The following is a 15,439-nucleotide window of genomic DNA, read 5'->3' as shown; positions in this document are numbered from 1 at the left end:
TATTTACCCCATTGGAGAATGTGGTCTTAATTTGTGTCCTTAGCAAGCATGGACATAGAAACTTTACCAACATTTGGGGTGGGGGGGGGAGGCATAGAGTAAATCAGCCACCTGCACTTAAAGAAATTCCATTCTAAATACACTGGTTCTTCAAATATATTGTGTAAATGTAGGAAATTATTTGAAACAGTGGTGAATATCAGGAAATAAATCAATGGACTTGGTTTAAGTTAAATTAGGAACTCCTTGAAGGGATGGGATATGTTAGAGAAACTGATCATCAAAAACACCTTGAAATTATACAGAACCCATAATATAACACAGAAGCAGGAAAAAACTCATTAACATAGGTGAATACAGCATATCAGTGATATTGATCTATTATTGGTTTCAAAATGTATACTGACATGTTTTAACCAGAGTCTGGTATGCAACATCAGGGAATAAACTTTGCTATGTTGCACTGATGAAAACCTTTACTGCACTGTTATATCTACTCTGAATTTCTTCTTTTGAATAAGATATAAATAAATGGAAGTTTTTAGAGAGAAGTAACAGAATATAGGTGAAGAGAAATCTGTTTGTGAAGGAATTTTTAGAACTTGAGTTTGCTTAATCTGGAAACTAGAAAGCTTAGGACTTTCTTCATTCTGAGGAAGAAACCTCAGCTTCAGTCTCAGAGGATAAAGTGGGCCTTTCTCCTTGCCAACGCCAGCCCTTGATACCATTCTTTCCTGTCTCTTGAGAAGCTTGCCCCTTTGATTATCCCCCCTCTCCTGAATTTTCAATTTCTCATTCACTGTTTCTTCCTAATTGGCTACAAAGATGCCCAGATCCTATCCTAAACAAACAAAGAAACAAACAAAAACAAATAAAAAAACAACCTTCATTACCCAACCATCACCTTTAACTATCATCTTATACCTCCTTTCTGTCATAGTCTAACTAGAAAAAGCCATGTATACCTGTTTCCTTATCTCGCAGTCAATTCTCATCTTCTTACAATCTGGCTTCAATCCCCACAACTCAACTAAAATTATACCTTCTAAAGTCACTGATGACCTCGTTATGGATAAATTCAAAGGCCTTTTCTTAGTCCTAATCCTTTATTTTAACAACTCTAAAACTTTCAGTACTGTTGACTATTCCTTCCCTCTAGTTACTCTTTCTTCCCTGGATTTTCATGATCTTGCTTTGTCATGGTCTTCTTCCTACATGTCTAAACAATCTTTCTCAGTCTCCTTTGCTAGCTTTTCATACCTGTCCATATATGCTGATGTAGCCCAGGGCTCTGTCTTGGGCCTTCTCCCTCTCTTTCTTTGTGCTTTTTCTCCTTGATCTTATCCACTTTGATGAATTCAGCTATCAGTTCCAACCAGGTGACTTCCATATCTTTATATCCAGCCCCATTATTTCCAGTTCTACATCACCAACCTCCTATTGGACATATTCATCTTAATGCCCCACCAATATCTCACACTCCCCATGTCTAAAACAGAAAGAATTTTCTTTCCCCCTAAACCCATCTATTATGGAAAGCTGGAGAGAGCCAACCTAGGCTCAGATAGATGGCAACGTGGATAGAATGCTTGCCTTGAATCATGAAGAGCTGAGTTCATCCTCAGATACTAGTTGTATGACCTTGGGCAAGTCACTTACACTCTGTTTACTTCATTTCCTCAGCTGTAAAATGGGGATAATGATAGCACCTACCTACCTCATAGGATTATTGTATGGATCAAAAGAGATAATATTTATAAAGTACTTACCACAGGCCTGGCACATAGTAAGTGCTATACAAATGCTAGTTATTATTATTGTTTTAATGAAATGGAGAAAATAACCAGCTTAATATAAACCAGGGTTAAAAATAGACTTATGTAGCTTGTAAGGATACAGTTGTCAAATACAGGGCAAAGATACATGTTAATAGTTCTTGTCTGGGCTCAGTTGAGCACCAAGATTCCCTTGTCTCCCCTTTCCTCTGGGGAAATGATACCAATATGGTAGCAAATGCAATGGGATATTCTACCAGACACCAATGAGTGGTTGTTCTCAGTAGGTACTTTTTATATTCTCATGGGGATACTAGTGCAAAGCAATCTGTTATTCATGAAAAGAAAAAATCTTTATGTTCTACCTGCCTACACGTTAAGGGTTACTGGACAGCAGTATTCCAAGTTCCCTCATGCCTTAAATTCCCAGCTGTGTCACAGACTAGGCTCTTCCCTCTTTGAAATTCTATCTGTGTTCCTCCCTTGTAACATGTACATGCCTGGCTGTAGCTAATCACATCATCCTTCCTCCAAACTTCCATTCTTTTTTTGGTCAAGAATACAACTACTTAAAAATATATGTATATATATAAAATATTCTTTTTTGTTTTAAAGATCAGCATCACTTTTCAGTGACTGACTCTCTGACACACTGTAATGTAAATAATAATAATAACCATAGTTGATCAAAGCAAATCAGCACATTGATAATTTCTGAAAATGTATGTCTCATTCTACAACCCTTGTCCACCACCTCTACGTCTTAAGTCATGATTATGAATGGTTCTATGGTGAACAGAGTTTTAAAGTCATTCAATACAGCTGTATTTTATACTACTACGGTTATTGCGTACATTGTTCTCCTGATTCATCCTACTTGATTCTGTATCAGCTTGTACAAGCTGATTTTTTTTCATTTTTGAATTCTTTATATTTGTCACTTCTTATGACAAAATGATATTCTATATTGTGTTCAATCATTCTGTAATTGATGGGCACTCCTTCTGATTACAGTTCTTTATTACTATTATTGAAAAAGGTGTTGCTATATATATATGTGGATAGATAGCTATATAGATAGATAGATCATTTCCTGTGTTTGATGTCCTTAGAGTATATATCTAACATCTTATCATCTTGAAGATTAATTCAGCTTTGTTTCTCAGCACCTCTTCAGCACATTCAGCTACCTCTCTCCTCTTGGAGGGTAGAACAATGAACTCTTTCCAAGGCCTGTCTTTATTGAGTTTTCAGACTTTTCCAGCTAACTTCATTGGTTTCTCATGAATATCTTGCATCGCCCTTTCTTAGGTTCCTTCTGGTAGCCCTAGCTTCCTTTTATGTATTGTTAATTAGACTGTAAGCTCCTCAAGGGCAGAAACTGTTCTTTTTCTTACTTGTATCTCCAGCACTTAGTATGGTATCTGGCATATAGTAGGTGCTTAATAAAGGTTTATTGACCAATGATTATTCACTTTTGACTATAGTGGCATTTCTGGGTTAAACTTATTTTAGTCTAACTTAGTCTATTTTAGTCTACTAAGTCTAAGGTTAAAGTTATTTCAGTCTAATAGTCTAAAATTAATTTAGTCCAATTCATCTAAAATTGTTTCCAGAAAGGTTGGACCAATTAATTCTTCTACCATTAGTGTGCTTTTCTTCTCATAGATCGTCCAATGTTTACCATTTTACCTTTTGTCATCTTTGCTATTCTAATAGAGTGAGGTGAAAATTTAGAGTTGTTTTAATTTGCAGTTCCCTTGTTATTGGTTATGTGGAGCATTCTTTCATGTGTGTTGATATCCTGATTAGTGACTTCAGGTAAATGCAAATTATTATGAGATTACTAATAAACTGCTCTCTATCTGCAAAGATCAAAGGAGAAGAAACGTGTAAGTTGGAGCAAGGAAGACTTTTATTAAAAATAGGAAAGAGCTCTATGCCTATGATAATGTTTAAACATGAATAGAGACTATGAAAAGAAATTACTGAATCTTTTTCTATAGAAATATATTAGTAACATTGTTTAATTTTTGAAAAGATAACCCTGTTGGTCTAATTTTTTTTAAATCAATCAACCAAAGGACAAAGTAAGATTACTACTTAATGTGGCTGTAAACAAGTTTTTTGTATCTTTTGTTATTTTAGAATTTATTATATAACAATAGATGTTGGAAAGACTTAAAACAAATGGTAATTAACTCAAGTATGGGGCATTTTCACAGAGTCTTTCCTGTCAAATGATATTTGGGGGCAGGTCAATTCCCTTCTTTAAGATAGTTCTATACCACTTCAAGATAGTTCTATACTGTTATCCTTTGTTACAAAAACCTTAAAATGTGTAAAATACATGTATTTGTAAAGCAGTTAGCACACTTCCTGGTACATAATAGATACTACACAAATGCTTATTCTATTCCTGTACTGATTATTTTAAAATAATTGACTTGTTATTTGGTAGTACAATATTTACTCCGATATAGAAAATGTTTCTTGTATAAAACTTTAACTGATTTTAGGAGAAAACACATAAATAGAAGGAGTCTTATACATAAGGAAGTAGAGCTCTAAGGAATCTATTTGTTAGTATGTATGGAGACCATTAATTAGTGAAATACATTATTAACACATTAAAAGAGATTTTCCTTTAACTTGAAAATTTTGGCCCATGACAGTGATATAACTGGTAAATACCATTCCCTCACTCCTTTTATTATTGTTTCTAGCTTTATGGATGAAGCTGAATAGTAGAATGTTTGAGGGTTGGGTTTTTTTTTTCTCCTCAGTAATGAAAAAACCAGTAATCATAATTTCATGTGCCTGGAATTTGGTTTGGCCATATTGTGTGGAAATAATAAAATAGACACACAAATGCCTACATGTATTTCTTTCACTGAACCATTTGAATAGTTCAGTTACACTTGAATATGGTCTTTGGCTTTTAAAAAATAAAAATAAAAAAAAGAACTGTTGTCCCCAATTGACCTATCTGGGCATTTCTCCTAGTGAGCTGGATTGGGGCAGTCCATTCAATGTCATAACTCATCATCTGTTTAGTCAGGTATCCATAACATCTAGAACATTGAGATACCTAATTAAAAATTCAAAAGGTTAATAAAGCAAATATTGACTATTTCTGGGGACAAATTCTGCCCTCAGGTTAAAACAGTCCTTCACAATGGTTATGTTGTGCCTAAAATTTTTAGATTCATAATTAAGGACAGTGAGGTCGAAACTATAATTTATAAACTCTGGAGAATGCTACCTACTTAAGCCACTAGTCTTGAATATAACATTTTAAAAAAAATTTTACATGCATTTATTATCTGCCTCTCTCATTTTCCCTTCCCCCAAATCGAAAAATTTTTAAAAAACCAAAATATGAATAGTCCAGCAAAAAAATTCCCACATTGACCATCTGCAAAAATATATGTCTCACTCTTCCATTTAAGTTTATCACCTGTCTGACCAAAAGTGGGTAGGGGGGTCACAATTTTTTAAAATTTTCAATTCAGCATATCTCAAGTCTTGTTAAGTTAAAATAAACCATCTACTATTATGGTATAAAGGCCTTTTAAAAAATACTTTGTCAGGAAAATGCTGTACTATTAATCTTATTTTTTTGCTTTATATATTTAGATTCCTGAGCTGCATTATAAACTTAAATAAAATGAGACAAAAGAAATAGAGCTTATTGATTGCACTCAGTTTTGAATGATCTGATTTTAAGTGTTCATTATTGGAACATCTTTGTGCTAAAATTTCTCTATTTTGAGTCAGAGATGTTCTCAGCCTCTTAGTAGTTAATCAGTAGGACAAAATAATTCTGATTTGGTTTGCTCCTCAAAAGAAAGTACTTATGGATTTGAAAAATGTTGCATTTGCAATGGCAACATTATTCTAACTCAGGCAAAGGCATCTGGGCTGTGCATGTCTCAGCTGACTAGTTAATTAAATCGAACCAAAGCAGGTGAAATGTATCAAATTACCTACTTCCCACCAGAACAGGGTATACTCTACAAAACTAACTTTATGCCTCTACTAATAGAGAGTTCGGTTAAGCTATGTAATTTTATCATTAGGAAACAGTGAAGATTATAATAATAATGACACAATAATAACAGTAGAGAAAGGGTCTAGTTATAAGGGTGGGGGAACCTGAGGCTTTGAGGTCACATGTGGCCTTCTAAGTCCTTGGGTGTGGCCTTTTGACTGAGTCCAACTTTTACAAAACAAATCCTTTTATTAAGGGGGTTTGTTCTGTGAAGTTTGGATTCAGTCAAAGGGCCACACTTGAGGACCTAGAGGGCCATACGTGGCCTCCGGGCCACAAGGATACCTTCTTCTTTCACCCTTCCACTCTTTGTCAGGAGAATGTTATCAAAATACTATGCATCTGGGATCTGCCCTCAAGGAGCTTACATTTGAGTTTGTATTGTATGTACATAAACAAGTACATACAAGATACATAAGATGGGAGATAACCTTACAGGGATGTCTTTAATAGCAGCAGGAACTGGGAAAGTCCTCCTGCAAATGGTGGCAGGAACTTGAAGATGGGAAAGAAGAATATTTCAGGCATTGATGATAGACAATGCAAAGGCAAAGAAACAAGATATGAAGTGTCTTGACCAAAGAGCAAGTAGGGCACTTTATAAAACTTTGGAAAAAGCAGTTTCAGTTGAGTGATAAGGTTACATGGCAGTCTGAAGAGAATTTAAGAAGAGTGAGAAGGAGGAAGAGGAGGCACTGAAGATAAATGATTCTCAAGGAGGTTAGGTGAGGGGGGAAGACAGAAATAGGTTAGTAGCTCCTTGAGGGCAGGGACTGTTTTTATATTTCTTTGTATCCCCAGTACTTAACACCTGGTAATAGTAAGTGCTGAATAAATGGCTGTTGACTGGTTGATTCAGAGCTATAGATCTATGAGGGTATCTCTGTGAACCACAATATCTTCAAGTGTAACAAGGTTGCTTTATTGTACTTAAGATTTCCTTCAAATATTTGTTTCATTTTCCTGGGAACCTTTTCTTTAAATTAGATTTGAATATCATTTAAAGTGGATACATAAAACTTTATAAGTAAATTTGCAATGTACTAATAAGGAAGCATAGAATATTATCCCCAAAACAATTACTGAAAAACACAAAAGAAAAAGCCAAATGAGACAAGTATTGGGCTAGAAAAAAAGTCACATTTTTTCTGATTATGAATTTGCTGAATTCATAGCACCAGTGCCAACATTTAGACTTTTAAATTTGCTGTCTCTTGCTCTTACATAAGTAAATCACTTCTGATCAAATATTTCCTTAAAATTTTTACTATACTTCCTACATATCAACTATCAGTGATTATAAAGGCATAACAATATGCTCACCATGTATCTCCACATCACTTTTTAGGTCATCTGCAATTTTGAGTTGTTAAAATATAGTATTCACAAAATACTTTAAAAACCTAGAGAAAGGTTTCCAGTATTTTGGAATTCTCCCTTTATGGGAAATTTTTAGGACATAGATAAACATTGTCCAGGTTGAAAGGAGGAGATGTGTTGTGATTTGAACCAGGGAAAGGAAACATCACATCAATGAAATTGTAAATCCATAAAGAGTCAATGTATATACTTAATAGGCAAAAATAGGAATACAAAAATATGTATGTATGTGTGTATGTATACACATACACATAGCTTGACTAATTACTTACTTGGGTTTTCCATCCTAAAGCCCATGTACTTTCCTTGGAGAGTTAGCATGACAAAGTATACACTGGTCTTGGAATCAAGAAGATCTGGGTTTAAGAAGCAATTCATCCACTTACTAGACAAATCACTTAACCTCTGTGTCTCAGTTTCCTCATCTATAAACGGAGTCATTGGATTTGAAATTCTTCTCTTCCAGTTCTAAATCTATAATCTTATGATACGTCTTTGAGATTATTATATTTTCCCCCTATGGTATCTTTTTGTTTCTTTCATAGAAACTTGGAGTTGAAAAGAAATGTAACAGTCATCTAATTCAACCCCCTCCCTACTTAAAGCATCCCTGACAAGTAGTAATCCAGCTTTATTTCTTTTTGTTTCTTTTCTTTTCTTTTCTTTTTTGCATCTTCCATCTCTCATTTCTTTCCTCTACTTGTGCCTTTTTACCTGAAGGAATTTCATTATTATCATTATTATCATGGTGTCATTTGACTCCCATTTTCTTTGCATTTTCTTGCATTCTTAGTTGACCATAGAGTTTATTGCTCAGCCTATTTGAGGGGCCCATTATCTAGGCATAGACATGGTCTGGAAACAAGCTTAGGCAAGGTTATTTCTGACCAGCCAACTCCACTTATGCAAAGCTCCTAAATTCAAGACTCTTGTATGTCCTTTGAATTGTAACTATTTATATTAGCTCTATGTGTATAAATAGTATATGTCCAGTGTGTAGTCATCCTATTTGCATAGACACATCCCCTGCCATATGTAAAGCAATTATGGTCAGCACTTTATAGTGTCATGAATATTACTACTGTTATGCTTCTATGCTTTTATTATGGATTTTTTTTAAAAAAAATCATAATATATTCACTTTCCTTTTTTTATTTTAAAAGGAATTTTGATTCAAGTTTTCCCCCCTTGACACTACTAAGGAAATCCATTAGTATTAACCTGATTGAGAGTTATACATCTTTTTTATTTTAATGATAAGGAAGCTCAGAATAAGTAAATGGCCTTTACATTAGGTATTTTTGTAGCCATTTGACCCAGTTTGAAATGTCTAATTTCTTTGTCTTTTCTATGTTCATCTCTCTACATATGTATGTGCTTATGCAGATGTTTATTTGTGAATAGAGTTCTTCCTGAGAGGCCATGGTAACCTTCATGGTGGGTCTCAAAGTCATGAAGATGTTACTTCAAATTGTGGTTTTGACATATATTAGCTGTCTTAACAAAAGTAAATAACTTTAACCACTCATTGCCCCAAGCAACTTTATAAGACTATAAATGACATCCATAATGAGTTACAGAGGAATTACAGATCTACTTTGGTAGAGGTTTCTATACTGGAAGTTCCTTATATAGATGAAATCACATGCTCTGAAGCCACCACACCTGATAACTTTAATTCTTCCTAAATATTTTTATTTCTGTTTTACTAATTCCTTTTTATTATAATTTTGTAGAAATAGTAGTGAAGAGAAACATAATACAATTTAATCCAATACTGTTAAGATATGAATATGTACTGACTGGTATATTGAGAATGCCAAAATTCAATATAATTTGAAGTTCTTTATCAATATGTGTGGACTGTAAGTGGCATCTTTTGTAGTCTGAAATCCAGCTTTATCGTATATACACACATATGTATGTGTGCATGCATATATGTACATATATACATGTGTATATGCATATATATTCATATATACACACATATACATATATCTATTCAATCAAAGACAAGATACAAGCATTTTGGTCCTGAGAGCAAAAGCTCCCCCATACCTTTTAAACTTGATAAATTGCATTAATCTACTAAATCCCTAGACCTCTATAAAGTAAGTTAATGGTAATGCATTAGTTTGGGACATCCATGAACTTCATATACTTGGGTTCCATTAAGAACAAAATTGATTAAAAGCCAGAATTTTTTTTTCAAATCTTTCAGTTTGTTTCTCTGCCTGAAATAGTTTTAAATGACATTATTCCTCCTCTACCACCTTTAACTATTCAAATCTTTAATGATTTAAACATGGTAAAAAAAAATGTAAAAGACTTTTAGTTTACTATCACATAGGAGTCATAGGTTAACATTTTGGATATACTCTTAAGATGAGCATACAGAGCCATTAACTATTTCCTTTTTGGTTTACTCATTACCAGATTGATTTATTTCCCATTAATTGAACTTGATGATATTCACAAGTAATTTATCCTTAGATAGCTAAGAAATAATCATGTAATTTTCATTATATGTCATTACAAAATTCTTTGAGATGAGCTAAAATACATTGAATGAGTCTTATCCTATGGACCTTTCTTAGGCAAAACAGCTATAATTTTCCCCAAATGATGTAGCTTTCCCAAAATGGGGGTGGGGGCAAGATTAGTTTCATTGGCAGGGAATTAAAAAAAACTTTTCTGGAAGAATGGGCCCTAGGGTAACAGTAGAATAACAGCTTTATTCCATGCTCCTTACAAATTGCTAAACCCAAGTAGAGGACTTTTTAAAATAGATTTTGACAAATTTGTTCATCATACAAATAAAGCAGTTAGTTCCTTTTTAAATTGAACACCAGCTATTTTAGCTGTGGTCTCACACTGCCCTGATGACAAGAGATCCTTTATTTAAGCAAATATGGATTTAATCATCATGTAGCTTTGTGTGTGTGTGTGTGTATGTGTGTGTGTGTGTAAAGAAAAAAATATGGTGCATACAAAATCTTGAAAAAAAAGTCTTTCCCCAGAAAAGAAAGATTGTTCTGTTGAAAGTGGTTTTGTTACATGGGCCAGACTTTTGGAATTTATCAGGAAAGAGCTGTGAAGGGAAATTGGAAGCACTTAAGTTACTACCCACTGGTTCTCCTTTTTTTTTTTTTGAGAAATTCTGCCACTTTGCCCTCAAAAAGAACCTCTCCATGTTCTCCTTAGTTTATTGTATTCCGTTTTTGAAAATTGAAATTGAAGAGAAACACAGCATTAAACAAATGATTCTGTGCACCAAATTGTATCTTATTTTTGAGTACTTTATTAAAACCCATTTAACTTCATGGTGTTTCTTGCACCTTATGCTACCTTCCAATTCCATGTTTTACCTTTCCTTTCATTATAATGCTAACATAATCAGAAAGCTATAAAAATTCTGCAAGATATGTGAGATAGCTTCAGAGCTTACAAAATCCTTATTCCTTTATTTCTTCTCCATTGCTTTTTATTTAATATGCTTCTTTCCTTTAACTTCTATATTAAATTTCACATTATCAAAATGTTGGGGCATCTAAGTGGTGCAGTAGCTAGAGCACCTGGCCTGGAGTCAGAAAGACTCATCTTCCTAAGTTCAAGTCTGACCTCAGACATTTGCTAGCTGTTTGACCCTGGGCAAGTCACTTCACCCTGTTTGCCTTAGTTTCTTCATCTGCAAAATGAGCTGGAGAAGGAAATGACAAACCACTCTATTATCTTTGCCAAAGAAAACCAAAATGGGGCCACAAAGAGTGGGATGAGTGAAAAATGACTGAACAACAAATCAAAATGTAGCCTCAGTGCCATTTTCCCAAATTGGATCAGAAGTTGCAGCTTCTTTTAAGTAGGCATATTTTTTAAAAATGCTAGGAGCTATCTTGTTTTGCTTTGTTCATTTGTTGACATGCTTCCATGAAAAGGTTCTTGGAAAATAAGTTCTGTTCCATAAGTGACTCAGATTTCTGATTTTTCCCTATCATCCACAGCTATAAATTAAATAAGTAACTGAATCTGGTTCTGGGTAGGGGGAGAGGAACATTCATATACGTGCCTTAAGGGATAAACTATTCTCATATAGACGCTGTGCTTTATCATTGAAGTTTAAAAGTCAAGAGAATGTTATGTCCTGAGCAAGAGAGAGACAGTATTCTATGACTGGAAGACAGTAGAAGGCCAGGGCTTTGAGCCCTGGCTTGGGCCCTGCCTAACTGAACAATCAAAAGCAAATCACTTCACCCCTTGGGTCTCAGTTCCCTTGCCCACATGATATGGATCTTGAAGCTCTCTTATTTCTGGAGTTCAGCGATTCTACAAGTTAATGGCACAGAAAAGTCCGATGTCACTAAGTTAGATAGATTGCACCTCAGCCAGCCTGCTAACATACGAAACACAATCAGACCAAATTGATAAGTCAGGAAAAGAGACTGAGAGAGGAAAACAATGCATACACCTGCCTTCTGTGCAAAATTAAAAAATGTGTGAGTTTTACTCCAGAGTAATAGAATATGAGCAAAGATATCATATTAACATATCTCCGAGATATTGGTAACCTGCAAAAAAGGACACAAAGAAAGATGTCCACAAACCCACAAAGTTTAGGGGGGAAAACCCTGTATAAACCTACACATATAGCTAATTTCTTGTTACTGTTCAGTCAGAAACCTTTATGCTACATTATAACTTAACTTACACACCAACCCAAACTATTTTTACTATTATAGATGTGGCATTGGTTTAATTGTTAAGCATTCTGAAAGCTTCTGTCTCCCTCTTCCTACACACAGTATTATGGGCTGTTGCTCGTTACCTGCTCTACCTATCTTCACAATCTAGCCGCAAAGAGTTCTGGTTGACCACATCACTTCCCTATTGAAAGTTAATACTGTTTGACTCATTCTGTGTTACTAACCTGGAGCCAAAGAAAACAAGTCAAAGAATAACCTGCTTGTATGTAGTTTGGAAAGTTCTCAGAGGCCCTGCTTTCAAAATACTATACAGTAGCTTTACTATATCTCCTCTGCTGCAGCTGCAAAGAAAATGAAGGAAGCAGAGGGTGGGGAAGATTGAGGGAGGAGGGAATGGGGAGAAGAGAAGACTGGGCATAACCTCTAAAAATTTATGAGCTTTCACTGAACTGAGGTTCTACTTGTACACATCAGAGTATTCATACAGAGGGGAGACTGTTTAAGAAGTTAAAAGTGAGAAAAAAGTTCAAAACATTTCACTGAAAAGTCAACTCTCTGGCTGCTTTCATAGTATAGCATTGCTATGCAAAGCTGTTGTGAGTTAACTAGCATGCTGGAGGAAAAATACTTGAAAAAAGGGAGAATGCACCCTTTTTGTTTTTGAAGGGGTTAAGGATCAGGGATGGTAGATGTTGTTGGGGATTAAAGGGTGAACTGTTCAGACCCTTGAGATGGATGCTCTCCCTTTCATTACTAATGCAGGTGTGGTAGAAAGGAGAATTAGGGACACCCTTATGTCCCAGAAGAAACATGGAACTTCTATTACAAAGTCACTAGGCATGCATCCAACAGTGTTTTTTTCTTTACTAATCTATGGCTCTTAATATCCCAGGTTGAAATAAGTGACTTATATTGGTCCATTAGTTAATGGCAAGTGTCCCCATGATGGAAAACCCTTTTCAAGTTGTTGTTAGCTGCCAAGTATCATTGGCAACCACAGTTGAGCATAAAAATGAGCTTTTCACATTTACAAAATTATTTTTAGAATGACAAGTATAATGCTCCTTTCCTGAATGATGGAGAAGAGGGTTTGAAAGATTGTTCTTAAAACACATACACACTCGTTCAACACACTCAAACCACAAACACCCCAGACTAACTTTGACAAACCTACATTCAAAAGAAGTGATTTTGAAGGCATTGGACTCTTGCTAAGGTCCCAGGTTGGGATTGCTATCATGTCCCCATTTTGCAGAATAAGAAAATGAGGTTCAGAGTGGTGAAGTATCACTGCTAGTAACTGTCAGAACTGTCACAATCAAATCCAGGTTTTCTGATTCCAAGACAAGTGTTCTTTCCACTGCACAACTACCTTGGGTTGGGGTGATTGATGTTTGTTTGGTTGGTTTTTTTATTTGGATTGGATGTGATTGGCAAAGGTGGCTAGATCTGATATTGACTGGATCTTTTCCAATATTTTTGATAGCAGACATGGGGGCTCAAACTGGATGAAGCCTGAGGCTTTATGAAGTACTTTAATGTCTCCCTTAAACCTCTTCCCTGTTGCTGCCTCACCAAAATGGTTGGGTCTCAATGTACTAATATGCCATTTTGCTGTGACATATCATATGGAAGGTCATGCAAAATGAGCAAACCATTCATAGGCTCCATAAGTTAAAGACAACAGCTCCAGTAGCATTTCTAGATTAGTGAATTAAAACCCAGTCATTTTCATAAGTCAGCTGTAGGAGAGAAGCTTGAGTGAGAGTTAAGGACTTCAGGAACCCTCAAGTTTCATTCAGTCTGGGACTCAGGTCAAACACAAAAATCAGAATGTTCCCAGTCAGCAATGGAACTATCCACCTATGCCAATCACATCCAACCCAGATTCATTAAACTCAAATATCCCAAACCAGCTGTCAAAGTGGTGTTTAAAAAGCTGAACTGAGGCAATTGTCCCCTAACCCTTCTTTTTATTTTTTAAAATCTATTTCTTAAAAGAAACCATGACATAGTGAAAAGAACATACAGAAAACCCAGGTTAAATTCAGCCTCTGTAGCTATAAGGGCTTTGGCCATGATACTTCATCAACTGGGTCTCAGTTTCTTCATTTCTAAATAAGAGAAGTTGGGATTAATGATCTCTAAGCTTTCTTCCATTTCTAAATCTTGTGAAATTAAAGACTGACCATTCTAGTGAAATAGAAATACCAGGAAATCAAGCATCTCTCTCTCGCTTTTTCTCTCTCCTCTCCCTCTTCCTCTCCCTCTCATACATATATATGTATATATATATGTATATCTGTATATCTGCATATGTAAATGTATGTATGTCTATTAAGGACACAGTATAGTACAAAACTGTCATAGTCAAGTAATCAAAAAAGTAGATACGCAAATTATGTAGATATGTTCCCTGCCCTCATGGAGTTTACAGTCTCATAAGGGGATATGACACAATATTTACGGTACAAAATAATATATAAGTTCATTGGAGAGCTTGAAACAAACAAACAAAAAAGAACAAAATAAAAGAAAAGCTATTCTTGGTCCTACAAGAAAAAGGAAGAAGAAGGAAAGGCTTTATGGAGGAGACACTATTTTAGTTGAACTTTAGGAGATTCATAGCATTTTACTAGACATTGATAGGAAATAACATGAGCCAAGTTATAGTCATGGAATGCAAAGTATGCATGGAAGCCTGGAGCATGTACTATCTTGAAGGGAGTAAGATGAAGCTAGAAAGACATGATAGGGCCAGATCATGGAAGACCTGAAATGCCAGACTAAAGAGTTTGAACTTTCTTTGTAAACCACAGAAAGTCATCAAAGAGATTAAGCAGAGGATGGAAAAGGCCAGATCTCTGCATAAAGAAGACTGATCTGCCTGTAATATGAAGGATATATTGGGGGAGGGGAGATAGCGAAGGTGGAAAGACTGGTTGGAAAGCTATTGTAGTTGTCCAAGTGACTAGTAGTAATGAGGGCCTAATGAGTTGGCAGTGGAATTAGAAGGGAAGAGATGAGATCAACTGTGTTTGGTGAGGGAGGAGTCAAAGATAACATCCATATTTCAGACATGGAGGATTGAGTGAATGGTGGTGTCACTAAGAGAAACAGCAAAATTAGAGAAGAGCAATTTTTGGGAAAAAATCATTAATAAGCTTGGTTTGGGACATATTGAGTTTGAAGGGCCAGCAAAACATCTTGGTGGTGATGCCCCAGAGACAACTGGAGGTGGGAAATATAGAGCTAAGGGCTAGAGATATAGACTTGGGACTTATCTGTGTAGAGGTAATAATTGAATCCATGGAGTAAGATAAGGAATAGATTTTCTCTCTCTCTCTCTCTCTCTGTCTCTGTCTCTGTCTCTCTGTTTCTCTCTCACACACATACACACATTCATTGTCTCTCTGTCTCTATCTCCCTCCCTCCTCTTATACACACACATATATTCCTATCTATGTGTGTGTGTGAGGAGGGAGAGAGAGAGAGAGAGAGAGAGAGAGAGAGAGAGAGAGAGAGAGAGA

The 15,439-nt window shown here is 35.4% G+C and overlaps 1 protein-coding gene across 4 annotated transcripts in view; it reads left to right on the top strand.

Annotated features, from left to right (window-relative positions):
- The window catches only part of RUNX1 (runt related transcription factor 1), a 341,271-nt gene that overhangs the window by 246,120 nt on the left and 79,712 nt on the right, over nt 1-15,439 (top strand). The window lies entirely within an intron of this gene.

This window comes from Vombatus ursinus, unplaced genomic scaffold, assembly GCF_900497805.2.
Source record: "Vombatus ursinus unplaced genomic scaffold, bare-nosed wombat genome assembly UNPS02014809.1, whole genome shotgun sequence".
Taxonomy (NCBI): Eukaryota; Metazoa; Chordata; class Mammalia; order Diprotodontia; family Vombatidae; genus Vombatus; species Vombatus ursinus.
The sequence above is the reverse complement of the archived record's forward strand: the minus strand, read 5'-3'. Positions and strand labels throughout refer to the sequence as shown.